Source organism: Electrona antarctica (genome assembly GCF_951216825.1).
Source record: "Electrona antarctica genome assembly, chromosome: 4".
In the NCBI taxonomy this organism is placed as follows: Eukaryota; Metazoa; Chordata; class Actinopteri; order Myctophiformes; family Myctophidae; genus Electrona; species Electrona antarctica.
In genome coordinates, this window is record NC_136809.1 from 50,201,176 (window position 1) to 50,218,214 (window position 17,039).

Genomic DNA, 17,039 nt, shown 5'->3' on the forward strand with positions numbered 1-17,039 from the left:
AAAGTGTGAATGGAGTTTCTAGGTGAAAGTGCTTTTTTGACGTGCCAATATCTGCCATTGAGCCCCATTGTAAAATTCTCAAATTTGAAAGCACTATATTTCTAAAACTATGAAAAATTTCAAAGATTCCTTTTCAGGCAAAGATGTCCACCGTAAGATGAACCTAAGTAGGCTTGAATGGGGTTTCTAGGTGTAAGTATGTAAGACTAGTAGCATGCCAAAGTTTGTGCTATTGCCATTGAGAATGCATTGGGCGTTAAAGTTAAATAACTCAGAAACTACAAAACATTTCAAAGTAAAAAGTTCCAGCATGTGTCTCCACAGTAAGCTGAACTATAAAAAGTGTGAATGGAGTTTCTAGGTGAAAGTGCTTTTTTGACGTGCCAATATCTGCCATTGAGCCCCATTGTAAAATTCTCAAATTTGAAAGCACTATATTTCTAAAACTATGAAACATTTCAAAGATTCCTATTCAGGCAAACATGTCCACCGTAAGATGAACCTAAATAGGTTTGAATGGGGTTTCTAGGTGTAAGTATGTAGGACTAGTAGCATGCCAAAGTTTGTGCTATTGCCATTGGGAATGCATTGGGCGTTTAACCTAAATAACTCAGAAACTACAAAACATTTCAAAGTAAAAAGTTCCAGCATGTGTCTCCACAGAAAGCTGAATTATAAAAAGTGTGAATGGAGTTTCTAGGTGAAAGTGCTTTTTTGACGTGCCAATATCTGCCATTGAGCCCCATTGTAAAATTCTCAAATTTGAAAGCACTATATTTCTAAAACTAGGAAACATTTAAAAGATTCTTTTTCAGGCAAACATGTCCACCGTAGGATGAACCTAAGTAGGCTTGAATGGGGTTTCTAGGTGTAAGTATGTAGGACTAGTAGCATGCCAAAGTTTGTGCTATTGCCATTGAGAATGCATTGGGCTTTAAAGTTAAATAACTCAGAAACTACAAAACATTTCGAAGTAAAAAGTTCCAGCATGTGTCTCCACAGTAAGCTGAACTATAAAAAGTGTGAATGGAGTTTCTAGGTGAAAGTGCTTTTTTGACGTGCCAATATCTGCCATTGAGCCCCATTGTAAAATTCTCAAATTTGAAAGCACTATATTTCTAAAACTATGAAACATTTCAAAGATTCCTTTTCAGGCAAACATGTCCACCGTAAGATGAACCTAAATAGGTTTGAATGGGGTTTCTAGGTGTAAGTATGTAGGACTAGTAGCATGCCAAAGTTTGTGCTATTGCCATTGAGAATGCATTGGCCTTTAAAGTTAAATAACTCAGAAACTACAAAACATTTCAAAGTAAAAAGTTCCAGCATGTGTCTCCACAGTAAGCTGAACTATAAAAAGTGTGAATGGAGTTTCTAGGTGAAAGTGCTTTTTTGACGTGCCAATATCTGCCATTGAGCCCCATTGTAAAATTCTCAAATTTGAAAGCACTATATTTCTAAAACTATGAAAAATGTCAAAGATTCCTTTTCAGGCAAAGATGTCCACCGTAAGATGAACCTAAGTAGGCTTGAATGGGGTTTCTAGGTGTAAGTATGTAGGACTAGTAGCATGCCAACGTTTGTGCTATTGCCATTGGGAATGCATTGGGCGTTTAACCTAAATAACTCAGAAACTACAAAACATTTCAAAGTAAAAAGTTCCAGCATGTGTCTCCACAGTAAGCTGAACTATAAAAAGTGTGAATGGAGTTTCTAGGTGAAAGTGCTTTTTTGACGTGCCAATATCTGCCATTGAGCCCCATTGTAAAATTCTCAAATTTGAAAGCACTATATTTCTAAAACTATGAAACATTTCAAAGATTCCCTTTCAGGCAAACATGTCCACCGTAAGATGAACCTAAGTAGGCTTGAATGGGGTTTCTAGGTGTAAGTATGTAGGACTAGTAGCATGCCAAAGTCTGTGCTATTGCCATTGAGAATGCATTGGGCGTTAAAGTTAAATAACTCAGAAACTACAAAACATTTCAAAGTAAAAAGTTCCAGCATGTGTCTACACAGTAAGCTGAACTATAAAAAGTGTGAATGGAGTTTCTAGGTGAAAGTGCTTTTTTGACGTGCCAATATCTGCCATTGAGCCCCATTGTAAAATTCTCAAATTTGAAAGCACTATATTTCTAAAACTAGGAAACATTTAAAAGATTCTTTTTCAGGCAAACATGTCCACCGTAAGATGAACCTAAGTAGGCTTGAATGGGGTTTCTAGGTGTAAGTATGTAGGACTAGTAGCATGCCAAAGTTTGTGCTATTGCCATTGAGAATGCATTGGGCTTTAAAGTTAAATAACTCAGAAACTACAAAACATTTCGAAGTAAAAAGTTCCAGCATGTGTCTCCACAGTAAGCTGAATTATAAAAATCACACCCGTGTGAACTGAGTGGTGTAAGGTTTTATATAGCATGATCAGCTGTGGTCTGACGTAATGTCTGACGTTAAAGATCTTTGGCTAGGTAGACTCGTCTTCTGATGTGATGATTTGTGACCATGAAGTTGATTCAGCTGGAGTTTTTGTCCGATGTGAGGTATTATATAAGGTAAGGTATTATATAGCCTGATCAGCTCTGATCTGACGTAATGAAATCACACCTGGATGTGATTTCACAACTGGCTTTTTTTGTGCAGAGAAAATGACCATGGTTGCTACGGTCATCCAGTTCACCCGGGTGTGATTTAATTACGTCAGAAATTATTTTGAACATAGCAACCATGCTCATTTTTTTCTGCACACAAAAGCCAGTTGTAGGAGTGGTTTACACCACTCAAAAAGTGTGAATGGAGTTTCTAGGTGAAAGTGCTTTTTTGACCTGCCAATATCTGCCATTGAGCCCCATTGTAAAACTCTCAAATTTGAAAGCACTATATTTCTAAAACTAGGAAACATTTAAAAGATTCTTTTTCAGGCAAACATGTCCACCGTAAGATGAACCTAAGTAGGCTTGAATGGGGTTTCTATAGGTGTAAGTATGTAGGACTAGTAGCATGCCAAAGTTTGTGCTATTGCCATTGAGAATGCATTGGGCTTTAAAGTTAAATAACTCAGAAACTACAAAACATTTCGAAGTAAAAAGTTCCAGCATGTGTCTCCACAGTAAGCTGAACTATAAAAAGTGTGAATGGAGTTTCTAGGTGAAAGTGCTTTTTTGACGTGCCAATATCTGCCATTGAGCCCCATTGTAAAATTCTCAAATTTGAAAGCACTATATTTCTAAAACTATGAAACATTTCAAAGATTCCCTTTCAGGCAAACATGTCCACCGTAAGATGAACCTAAGTAGGCTTGAATGGGGTTTCTAGGTGTAAGTATGTAGGACTAGTAGCATGCCAAAGTTTGTGCTATTGCCATTGAGAATGCATTGGGCGTTAAAGTTAAATAACTCAGAAACTACAAAACATTTCAAAGTAAAAAGTTCCAGCATGTGTCTACACAGTAAGCTGAACTATAAAAAGTGTGAATGGAGTTTCTAGGTGAAAGTCCTTTTTTGACGTGCCAATATCTGCCATTGAGCCCCATTGTAAAATTCTCAAATTTGAAAGCACTATATTTCTAAAACTATGAAACATTTCAAAGATTCCCTTTCAGGCAAACATGTCCACCGTAAGATGAACCTAAGTAGGCTTGAATGGGGTTTCTAGGTGTAAGTATGTAGGACTAGTAGCATGCCAAAGTTTGTGCTATTGCCATTGAGAATGCATTGGGCGTTAAAGTTAAATAACTCAGAAACTACAAAACATTTCAAAGTAAAAAGTTCCAGCATGTGTCTACACAGTAAGCTGAACTATAAAAACTGTGAATGGAGTTTCTAGGTGAAAGTCCTTTTTTGACGTGCCAATATCTGCCATTGAGCCCCATTGTAAAATTCTCAAATTTGAAAGCACTATTTTTCAAAAACTATGAAACATTTCAAAGATTCCCTTTCAGGCAAACATGTCCACCGTAAGATGAACCTAAGTAGGCTTGAATGGGGTTTCTAGGTGTAAGTATGTAGGACTAGTAGCATGCCAAAGTTTGTGCTATTGCCATTGAGAATGCATTGGGCGTTAAAGTTAAATAACTCAGAAACTACAAAACATTTCAAAGTAAAAAGTTCCAGCATGTGTCTACACAGTAAGCTGAACTATAAAAAGTGTGAATGGAGTTTCTAGGTGAAAGTCCTTTTTTGACGTGCCAATATCTGCCATTGAGCCCCATTGTAAAACTCTCAAATTTGAAAGCACTATATTTCTAAAACTATAAAACATTTCAAAGTAAAAAGTTCCAGCATGTGTCTCCACAGTAAGCTGAACTATAAAAAGTGTGAATGGAGTTTCTAGGTTAAAGTGCTTTTTTGACGTGCCAATATCTGCCATTGAGCCCCATTGTAAAATTCTCAAATTTGAAAGCACTATATTTCTAAAACTAGGTAACATTTAAAAGATTATTTTTCAGGCAAACATGTCCACCGTAAGATGAACCTAAGTAGGCTTGAATGGGGTTTCTAGGTGTAAGTATGTAGGACTAGTAGCATGCCAAAGTTTGTGCTATTGCCATTGAGAATGCATTGGGCTTTAAAGTTAAATAACTCAGAAACTACAAAACATTTCGAAGTAAAAAGTTCCAGCATGTGTCTCCACAGTAAGCTGAATTATAAAAAGTGTGAATGGAGTTTCTAGGTGAAAGTGCTTTTTTGACGTGCCAATATCTGCCATTGAGCCCCATTGTAAAATTCTCAAATTTGAAAGCACTATATTTCTAAAACTATGAAACATTTCAAAGATTCCTTTTCAGGCAAAGATGTCCACCGTAAGATGAACCTAAGTAGGCTTGAATGGGGTTTCTAGGTGTAAGTATGTAGGACTAGTAGCATGCCAACGTTTGTGCTATTGCCATTGGGAATGCATTGGGCGTTTAACCTAAATAACTCAGAAACTACAAAACATTTCAAAGTAAAAAGTTCCAGCATGTGTCTCCACAGTAAGCTGAACTATAAAAAGTGTGAATGGAGTTTCTAGGTGAAAGTGCTTTTTTGACGTGCCAATATCTGCCATTGAGCCCCATTGTAAAACTCTCAAATTTGAATGCACTATATTTCAAAAACTATGAAACATTTCAAAGATTCCCTTTCAGGCAAACATGTCCACCGTAAGATGAACCTAAGTAGGCTTGAATGGGGTTTCTAGGTGTAAGTATGTAGGACTAGTAGCATGCCAAAGTTTGTGCTATTGCCATTGAGAATGCATTGGGCTTTAAAGTTAAATAACTCAGAAACTACAAAACATTTCGAAGTAAAAAGTTCCAGCATGTGTCTCCACAGTAAGCTGAATTATAAAAAGTGTGAATGGAGTTTCTAGGTGAAAGTGCTTTTTTGACCTGCCAATATCTGCCATTGAGCCCCATTGTAAAACTCTCAAATTTGAAAGCACTATATTTCTAAAACTAGGAAACATTTAAAAGATTCTTTTTCAGGCAAACATGTCCACCGTAAGATGAACCTAAGTAGAATTGAATGGGGTTTCTAGGTGTAAGTATGTAGGACTAGTAGCATGCCAAAGTTTGTGCTATTGCCATTAAGAATGCATTGGGCTTTAAAGTTAAATAACTCAGAAACTACAAAACATTTCGAAGTAAAAAGTTCCAGCATGTGTCTCCACAGTAAGCTGAACTATAAAAAGTGTGAATGGAGTTTCTAGGTGAAAGTGCTTTTTTGACGTGCCAATATCTGCCATTGAGCCCCATTGTAAAATTCTCAAATTTGAAAGCACTATATTTCTAAAACTATGAAACATTTCAAAGATTCCCTTTCAGGCAAACATGTCCACCGTAAGATGAACCTAAGTAGGCTTGAATGGGGTTTCTAGGTGTAAGTATGTAGGACTAGTAGCATGCCAAAGTTTGTGCTATTGCCATTGAGAATGCATTGGGCGTTAAAGTTAAATAACTCAGAAACTACAAAACATTTCAAAGTAAAAAGTTCCAGCATGTGTCTACACAGTAAGCTGAACTATAAAAAGTGTGAATGGAGTTTCTAGGTGAAAGTCCTTTTTTGACGTGCCAATATCTGCCATTGAGCCCCATTGTAAAATTCTCAAATTTGAAAGCTATATATTTCTAAAACTATGAAACATTTCAAAGATTCCCTTTCAGGCAAACATGTCCACCGTAAGATGAACCTAAGTAGGCTTGAATGGGGTTTCTAGGTGTAAGTATGTAGGACTAGTAGCATGCCAAAGTTTGTGCTATTGCCATTGAGAATGCATTGGGCGTTAAAGTTAAATAACTCAGAAACTACAAAACATTTCAAAGTAAAAAGTTCCAGCATGTGTCTACACAGTAAGCTGAACTATAAAAAGTGTGAATGGAGTTTCTAGGTGAAAGTCCTTTTTTGACGTGCCAATATCTGCCATTGAGCCCCATTGTAAAATTCTCAAATTTGAAAGCACTATTTTTCAAAAACTATGAAACATTTCAAAGATTCCCTTTCAGGCAAACATGTCCACCGTAAGATGAACCTAAGTAGGCTTGAATGGGGTTTCTAGGTGTAAGTATGTAGGACTAGTAGCATGCCAAAGTTTGTGCTATTGCCATTGAGAATGCATTGGGCGTTAAAGTTAAATAACTCAGAAACTACAAAACATTTCAAAGTAAAAAGTTCCAGCATGTGTCTACACAGTAAGCTGAACTATAAAAAGTGTGAATGGAGTTTCTAGGTGAAAGTCCTTTTTTGACGTGCCAATATCTGCCATTGAGCCCCATTGTAAAATTCTCAAATTTGAAAGCACTATATTTCTAAAACTATGAAACATTTCAAAGATTCCCTTTCAGGCAAACATGTCCACCGTAAGATGAACCTAAGTAGGCTTGAATGGGGTTTCTAGGTGTAAGTATGTAGGACTAGTAGCATGCCAAAGTTTGTGCTATTGCCATTGAGAATGCATTGGGCTTTAAAGTTAAATAACTCAGAAACTACAAAACATTTCAAAGTAAAAAGTTCCAGCATGTGTCTCCACAGTAAGCTGAACTATAAAAAGTGTGAATGGAGTTTCTAGGTGAAAGTGCTTTTTTGACGTGCCAATATCTGCCATTGAGCCCCATTGTAAAATTCTCAAATTTGAAAGCACTATATTTCTAAAACTATGAAAAATTTCAAAGATTCCTTTTCAGGCAAAGATGTCCACCGTAAGATGAACCTAAGTAGGCTTGAATGGGGTTTCTAGGTGTAAGTATGTAGGACTAGTAGCATGCCAAAGTTTGTGCTATTGCCATTGAGAATGCATTGGGCTTTAAAGTTAAATAACTCAGAAACTACAAAACATTTCAAAGTAAAAAGTTCCAGCATGTGTCTCCACAGTAAGCTGAACTATAAAAAGTGTGAATGGAGTTTCTAGGTGAAAGTGCTTTTTTGACGTGCCAATATCTGCCATTGAGCCCCATTGTAAAATTCTCAAATTTGAAAGCACTATATTTCTAAAACTATGAAAAATTTCAAAGATTCCTTTTCAGGCAAAGATGTCCACCGTAAGATGAACCTAAGTAGGCTTGAATGGGGTTTCTAGGTGTAAGTATGTAAGACTAGTAGCATGCCAAAGTTTGTGCTATTGCCATTGAGAATGCATTGGGCGTTAAAGTTAAATAACTCAGAAACTACAAAACATTTCAAAGTAAAAAGTTCCAGCATGTGTCTCCACAGTAAGCTGAACTATAAAAAGTGTGAATGGAGTTTCTAGGTGAAAGTGCTTTTTTGACGTGCCAATATCTGCCATTGAGCCCCATTGTAAAATTCTCAAATTTGAAAGCACTATATTTCTAAAACTATGAAACATTTCAAAGATTCCTATTCAGGCAAACATGTCCACCGTAAGATGAACCTAAATAGGTTTGAATGGGGTTTCTAGGTGTAAGTATGTAGGACTAGTAGCATGCCAAAGTTTGTGCTATTGCCATTGGGAATGCATTGGGCGTTTAACCTAAATAACTCAGAAACTACAAAACATTTCAAAGTAAAAAGTTCCAGCATGTGTCTCCACAGAAAGCTGAATTATAAAAAGTGTGAATGGAGTTTCTAGGTGAAAGTGCTTTTTTGACGTGCCAATATCTGCCATTGAGCCCCATTGTAAAATTCTCAAATTTGAAAGCACTATATTTCTAAAACTAGGAAACATTTAAAAGATTCTTTTTCAGGCAAACATGTCCACCGTAGGATGAACCTAAGTAGGCTTGAATGGGGTTTCTAGGTGTAAGTATGTAGGACTAGTAGCATGCCAAAGTTTGTGCTATTGCCATTGAGAATGCATTGGGCTTTAAAGTTAAATAACTCAGAAACTACAAAACATTTCGAAGTAAAAAGTTCCAGCATGTGTCTCCACAGTAAGCTGAACTATAAAAAGTGTGAATGGAGTTTCTAGGTGAAAGTGCTTTTTTGACGTGCCAATATCTGCCATTGAGCCCCATTGTAAAATTCTCAAATTTGAAAGCACTATATTTCTAAAACTATGAAACATTTCAAAGATTCCTTTTCAGGCAAACATGTCCACCGTAAGATGAACCTAAATAGGTTTGAATGGGGTTTCTAGGTGTAAGTATGTAGGACTAGTAGCATGCCAAAGTTTGTGCTATTGCCATTGAGAATGCATTGGCCTTTAAAGTTAAATAACTCAGAAACTACAAAACATTTAAAAGTAAAAAGTTCCAGCATGTGTCTCCACAGTAAGCTGAACTATAAAAAGTGTGAATGGAGTTTCTAGGTGAAAGTGCTTTTTTGACGTGCCAATATCTGCCATTGAGCCCCATTGTAAAATTCTCAAATTTGAAAGCACTATATTTCTAAAACTATGAAAAATGTCAAAGATTCCTTTTCAGGCAAAGATGTCCACCGTAAGATGAACCTAAGTAGGCTTGAATGGGGTTTCTAGGTGTAAGTATGTAGGACTAGTAGCATGCCAACGTTTGTGCTATTGCCATTGGGAATGCATTGGGCGTTTAACCTAAATAACTCAGAAACTACAAAACATTTCAAAGTAAAAAGTTCCAGCATGTGTCTCCACAGTAAGCTGAACTATAAAAAGTGTGAATGGAGTTTCTAGGTGAAAGTGCTTTTTTGACGTGCCAATATCTGCCATTGAGCCCCATTGTAAAATTCTCAAATTTGAAAGCACTATATTTCTAAAACTATGAAACATTTCAAAGATTCCCTTTCAGGCAAACATGTCCACCGTAAGATGAACCTAAGTAGGCTTGAATGGGGTTTCTAGGTGTAAGTATGTAGGACTAGTAGCATGCCAAAGTCTGTGCTATTGCCATTGAGAATGCATTGGGCGTTAAAGTTAAATAACTCAGAAACTACAAAACATTTCAAAGTAAAAAGTTCCAGCATGTGTCTCCACAGTAAGCTGAACTATAAAAAGTGTGAATGGAGTTTCTAGGTGAAAGTGCTTTTTTGACGTGCCAATATCTGCCATTGAGCCCCATTGTAAAATTCTCAAATTTGAAAGCACTATATTTCTAAAACTAGGAAACATTTAAAAGATTCTTTTTCAGGCAAACATGTCCACCGTAAGATGAACCTAAGTAGGCTTGAATGGGGTTTCTAGGTGTAAGTATGTAGGACTAGTAGCATGCCAAAGTTTGTGCTATTGCCATTGAGAATGCATTGGGCTTTAAAGTTAAATAACTCAGAAACTACAAAACATTTCGAAGTAAAAAGTTCCAGCATGTGTCTCCACAGTAAGCTGAATTATAAAAATCACACCCGTGTGAACTGAGTGGTGTAAGGTTTTATATAGCATGATCAGCTGTGGTCTGACGTAATGTCTGACGTTAAAGATCTTTGGCTAGGTAGACTCGTCTTCTGATGTGATGATTTGTGACCATGAAGTTGATTCAGCTGGAGTTTTTGTCCGATGTGAGGTATTATATAAGGTAAGGTATTATATAGCCTGATCAGCTCTGATCTGACGTAATGAAATCACACCTGGATGTGATTTCACAACTGGCTTTTTTTGTGCAGAGAAAATGACCATGGTTGCTACGGTCATCCAGTTCACCCGGGTGTGATTTAATTACGTCAGAAATTATTTTGAACATAGCAACCATGCTCATTTTTTTCTGCACACAAAAGCCAGTTGTAGGAGTGGTTTACACCACTCAAAAAGTGTGAATGGAGTTTCTAGGTGAAAGTGCTTTTTTGACCTGCCAATATCTGCCATTGAGCCCCATTGTAAAACTCTCAAATTTGAAAGCACTATATTTCTAAAACTAGGAAACATTTAAAAGATTCTTTTTCAGGCAAACATGTCCACCGTAAGATGAACCTAAGTAGGCTTGAATGGGGTTTCTATAGGTGTAAGTATGTAGGACTAGTAGCATGCCAAAGTTTGTGCTATTGCCATTGAGAATGCATTGGGCTTTAAAGTTAAATAACTCAGAAACTACAAAACATTTCGAAGTAAAAAGTTCCAGCATGTGTCTCCACAGTAAGCTGAACTATAAAAAGTGTGAATGGAGTTTCTAGGTGAAAGTGCTTTTTTGACGTGCCAATATCTGCCATTGAGCCCCATTGTAAAATTCTCAAATTTGAAAGCACTATATTTCTAAAACTATGAAACATTTCAAAGATTCCCTTTCAGGCAAACATGTCCACCGTAAGATGAACCTAAGTAGGCTTGAATGGGGTTTCTAGGTGTAAGTATGTAGGACTAGTAGCATGCCAAAGTTTGTGCTATTGCCATTGAGAATGCATTGGGCGTTAAAGTTAAATAACTCAGAAACTACAAAACATTTCAAAGTAAAAAGTTCCAGCATGTGTCTACACAGTAAGCTGAACTATAAAAAGTGTGAATGGAGTTTCTAGGTGAAAGTCCTTTTTTGACGTGCCAATATCTGCCATTGAGCCCCATTGTAAAATTCTCAAATTTGAAAGCACTATATTTCTAAAACTATGAAACATTTCAAAGATTCCCTTTCAGGCAAACATGTCCACCGTAAGATGAACCTAAGTAGGCTTGAATGGGGTTTCTAGGTGTAAGTATGTAGGACTAGTAGCATGCCAAAGTTTGTGCTATTGCCATTGAGAATGCATTGGGCGTTAAAGTTAAATAACTCAGAAACTACAAAACATTTCAAAGTAAAAAGTTCCAGCATGTGTCTACACAGTAAGCTGAACTATAAAAACTGTGAATGGAGTTTCTAGGTGAAAGTCCTTTTTTGACGTGCCAATATCTGCCATTGAGCCCCATTGTAAAATTCTCAAATTTGAAAGCACTATTTTTCAAAAACTATGAAACATTTCAAAGATTCCCTTTCAGGCAAACATGTCCACCGTAAGATGAACCTAAGTAGGCTTGAATGGGGTTTCTAGGTGTAAGTATGTAGGACTAGTAGCATGCCAAAGTTTGTGCTATTGCCATTGAGAATGCATTGGGCGTTAAAGTTAAATAACTCAGAAACTACAAAACATTTCAAAGTAAAAAGTTCCAGCATGTGTCTACACAGTAAGCTGAACTATAAAAAGTGTGAATGGAGTTTCTAGGTGAAAGTCCTTTTTTGACGTGCCAATATCTGCCATTGAGCCCCATTGTAAAACTCTCAAATTTGAAAGCACTATATTTCTAAAACTATAAAACATTTCAAAGTAAAAAGTTCCAGCATGTGTCTCCACAGTAAGCTGAACTATAAAAAGTGTGAATGGAGTTTCTAGGTTAAAGTGCTTTTTTGACGTGCCAATATCTGCCATTGAGCCCCATTGTAAAATTCTCAAATTTGAAAGCACTATATTTCTAAAACTAGGTAACATTTAAAAGATTATTTTTCAGGCAAACATGTCCACCGTAAGATGAACCTAAGTAGGCTTGAATGGGGTTTCTAGGTGTAAGTATGTAGGACTAGTAGCATGCCAAAGTTTGTGCTATTGCCATTGAGAATGCATTGGGCTTTAAAGTTAAATAACTCAGAAACTACAAAACATTTCGAAGTAAAGCAGCATGTGTCTCCACAGTAAGCTGAATTATAAAAAGTGTGAATGGAGTTTCTAGGTGAAAGTGCTTTTTTGACGTGCCAATATCTGCCATTGAGCCCCATTGTAAAATTCTCAAATTTGAAAGCACTATATTTCTAAAACTATGAAACATTTCAAAGATTCCTTTTCAGGCAAAGATGTCCACCGTAAGATGAACCTAAGTAGGCTTGAATGGGGTTTCTAGGTGTAAGTATGTAGGACTAGTAGCATGCCAACGTTTGTGCTATTGCCATTGGGAATGCATTGGGCGTTTAACCTAAATAACTCAGAAACTACAAAACATTTCAAAGTAAAAAGTTCCAGCATGTGTCTCCACAGTAAGCTGAACTATAAAAAGTGTGAATGGAGTTTCTAGGTGAAAGTGCTTTTTTGACGTGCCAATATCTGCCATTGAGCCCCATTGTAAAACTCTCAAATTTGAATGCACTATATTTCTAAAACTATGAAACATTTCAAAGATTCCCTTTCAGGCAAACATGTCCACCGTAAGATGAACCTAAGTAGGCTTGAATGGGGTTTCTAGGTGTAAGTATGTAGGACTAGTAGCATGCCAAAGTCTGTGCTATTGCCATTGAGAATGCATTGGGCGTTAAAGTTAAATAACTCAGAAACTACAAAACATTTCAAAGTAAAAAGTTCCAGCATGTGTCTACACAGTAAGCTGAACTATAAAAAGTGTGAATGGAGTTTCTAGGTGAAAGTGCTTTTTTGACGTGCCAATATCTGCCATTGAGCCCCATTGTAAAATTCTCAAATTTGAAAGCACTATATTTCTAAAACTAGGAAACATTTAAAAGATTCTTTTTCAGGCAAACATGTCCACCGTAAGATGAACCTAAGTAGGCTTGAATGGGGTTTCTAGGTGTAAGTATGTAGGACTAGTAGCATGCCAAAGTTTGTGCTATTGCCATTGAGAATGCATTGGGCTTTAAAGTTAAATAACTCAGAAACTACAAAACATTTCGAAGTAAAAAGTTCCAGCATGTGTCTCCACAGTAAGCTGAATTATAAAAAGTGTGAATGGAGTTTCTAGGTGAAAGTGCTTTTTTGACCTGCCAATATCTGCCATTGAGCCCCATTGTAAAATTCTCAAATTTGAAAGCACTATATTTCTAAAACTAGGAAACATTTAAAAGATTCTTTTTCAGGCAAACATGTCCACCGTAAGATGAACCTAAGTAGGCTTGAATGGGGTTTCTAGGTGTAAGTATGTAGGACTAGTAGCATGCCAAAGTTTGTGCTATTGCCATTGAGAATGCATTGGGCTTTAAAGTTAAATAACTCAGAAACTACAAAACATTTCGAAGTAAAAAGTTCCAGCATGTGTCTCCACAGTAAGCTGAATTATAAAAATCACACCCGTGTGAACTGAGTGGTGTAAGGTTTTATATAGCATGATCAGCTGTGGTCTGACGTAATGTCTGACGTTAAAGATCTTTGGCTAGGTAGACTCGTCTTCTGATGTGATGATTTGTGACCATGAAGTTGATTCAGCTGGAGTTTTTGTCCGATGTGAGGTATTATATAAGGTAAGGTATTATATAGCCTGATCAGCTCTGATCTGACGTAATGAAATCACACCTGGATGTGATTTCACAACTGGCTTTTTTTGTGCAGAGAAAATGACCATGGTTGCTACGGTCATCCAGTTCACCCGGGTGTGATTTAATTACGTCAGAAATTATTTTGAACATAGCAACCATGCTCATTTTTTTCTGCACACAAAAGCCAGTTGTAGGAGTGGTTTACACCACTCAAAAAGTGTGAATGGAGTTTCTAGGTGAAAGTGCTTTTTTGACCTGCCAATATCTGCCATTGAGCCCCATTGTAAAACTCTCAAATTTGAAAGCACTATATTTCTAAAACTAGGAAACATTTAAAAGATTCTTTTTCAGGCAAACATGTCCACCGTAAGATGAACCTAAGTAGGCTTGAATGGGGTTTCTATAGGTGTAAGTATGTAGGACTAGTAGCATGCCAAAGTTTGTGCTATTGCCATTGAGAATGCATTGGGCTTTAAAGTTAAATAACTCAGAAACTACAAAACATTTCGAAGTAAAAAGTTCCAGCATGTGTCTCCACAGTAAGCTGAACTATAAAAAGTGTGAATGGAGTTTCTAGGTGAAAGTGCTTTTTTGACGTGCCAATATCTGCCATTGAGCCCCATTGTAAAATTCTCAAATTTGAAAGCACTATATTTCTAAAACTATGAAACATTTCAAAGATTCCCTTTCAGGCAAACATGTCCACCGTAAGATGAACCTAAGTAGGCTTGAATGGGGTTTCTAGGTGTAAGTATGTAGGACTAGTAGCATGCCAAAGTTTGTGCTATTGCCATTGAGAATGCATTGGGCGTTAAAGTTAAATAACTCAGAAACTACAAAACATTTCAAAGTAAAAAGTTCCAGCATGTGTCTACACAGTAAGCTGAACTATAAAAAGTGTGAATGGAGTTTCTAGGTGAAAGTCCTTTTTTGACGTGCCAATATCTGCCATTGAGCCCCATTGTAAAATTCTCAAATTTGAAAGCACTATATTTCTAAAACTATGAAACATTTCAAAGATTCCCTTTCAGGCAAACATGTCCACCGTAAGATGAACCTAAGTAGGCTTGAATGGGGTTTCTAGGTGTAAGTATGTAGGACTAGTAGCATGCCAAAGTTTGTGCTATTGCCATTGAGAATGCATTGGGCGTTAAAGTTAAATAACTCAGAAACTACAAAACATTTCAAAGTAAAAAGTTCCAGCATGTGTCTACACAGTAAGCTGAACTATAAAAACTGTGAATGGAGTTTCTAGGTGAAAGTCCTTTTTTGACGTGCCAATATCTGCCATTGAGCCCCATTGTAAAATTCTCAAATTTGAAAGCACTATTTTTCAAAAACTATGAAACATTTCAAAGATTCCCTTTCAGGCAAACATGTCCACCGTAAGATGAACCTAAGTAGGCTTGAATGGGGTTTCTAGGTGTAAGTATGTAGGACTAGTAGCATGCCAAAGTTTGTGCTATTGCCATTGAGAATGCATTGGGCGTTAAAGTTAAATAACTCAGAAACTACAAAACATTTCAAAGTAAAAAGTTCCAGCATGTGTCTACACAGTAAGCTGAACTATAAAAAGTGTGAATGGAGTTTCTAGGTGAAAGTCCTTTTTTGACGTGCCAATATCTGCCATTGAGCCCCATTGTAAAACTCTCAAATTTGAAAGCACTATATTTCTAAAACTATAAAACATTTCAAAGTAAAAAGTTCCAGCATGTGTCTCCACAGTAAGCTGAACTATAAAAAGTGTGAATGGAGTTTCTAGGTTAAAGTGCTTTTTTGACGTGCCAATATCTGCCATTGAGCCCCATTGTAAAATTCTCAAATTTGAAAGCACTATATTTCTAAAACTAGGTAACATTTAAAAGATTATTTTTCAGGCAAACATGTCCACCGTAAGATGAACCTAAGTAGGCTTGAATGGGGTTTCTAGGTGTAAGTATGTAGGACTAGTAGCATGCCAAAGTTTGTGCTATTGCCATTGAGAATGCATTGGGCTTTAAAGTTAAATAACTCAGAAACTACAAAACATTTCGAAGTAAAGCAGCATGTGTCTCCACAGTAAGCTGAATTATAAAAAGTGTGAATGGAGTTTCTAGGTGAAAGTGCTTTTTTGACGTGCCAATATCTGCCATTGAGCCCCATTGTAAAATTCTCAAATTTGAAAGCACTATATTTCTAAAACTATGAAACATTTCAAAGATTCCTTTTCAGGCAAAGATGTCCACCGTAAGATGAACCTAAGTAGGCTTGAATGGGGTTTCTAGGTGTAAGTATGTAGGACTAGTAGCATGCCAACGTTTGTGCTATTGCCATTGGGAATGCATTGGGCGTTTAACCTAAATAACTCAGAAACTACAAAACATTTCAAAGTAAAAAGTTCCAGCATGTGTCTCCACAGTAAGCTGAACTATAAAAAGTGTGAATGGAGTTTCTAGGTGAAAGTGCTTTTTTGACGTGCCAATATCTGCCATTGAGCCCCATTGTAAAACTCTCAAATTTGAATGCACTATATTTCTAAAACTATGAAACATTTCAAAGATTCCCTTTCAGGCAAACATGTCCACCGTAAGATGAACCTAAGTAGGCTTGAATGGGGTTTCTAGGTGTAAGTATGTAGGACTAGTAGCATGCCAAAGTCTGTGCTATTGCCATTGAGAATGCATTGGGCGTTAAAGTTAAATAACTCAGAAACTACAAAACATTTCAAAGTAAAAAGTTCCAGCATGTGTCTACACAGTAAGCTGAACTATAAAAAGTGTGAATGGAGTTTCTAGGTGAAAGTGCTTTTTTGACGTGCCAATATCTGCCATTGAGCCCCATTGTAAAATTCTCAAATTTGAAAGCACTATATTTCTAAAACTAGGAAACATTTAAAAGATTCTTTTTCAGGCAAACATGTCCACCGTAAGATGAACCTAAGTAGGCTTGAATGGGGTTTCTAGGTGTAAGTATGTAGGACTAGTAGCATGCCAAAGTTTGTGCTATTGCCATTGAGAATGCATTGGGCTTTAAAGTTAAATAACTCAGAAACTACAAAACATTTCGAAGTAAAAAGTTCCAGCATGTGTCTCCACAGTAAGCTGAATTATAAAAAGTGTGAATGGAGTTTCTAGGTGAAAGTGCTTTTTTGACCTGCCAATATCTGCCATTGAGCCCCATTGTAAAACTCTCAAATTTGAAAGCACTATATTTCTAAAACTAGGAAACATTTAAAAGATTCTTTTTCAGGCAAACATGTCCACCGTAAGATGAACCTAAGTAGGCTTGAATGGGGTTTCTAGGTGTAAGTATGTAGGACTAGTAGCATGCCAAAGTTTGTGCTATTGCCATTGAGAATGCATTGGGCTTTAAAGTTAAATAACTCAGAAACTACAAAACATTTCGAAGTAAAAAGTTCCAGCATGTGTCTCCACAGTAAGCTGAACTATAAAAAGTGTGAATGGAGTTTCTAGGTGAAAGTGCTTTTTTGACGTGCCAATATCTGCCATTG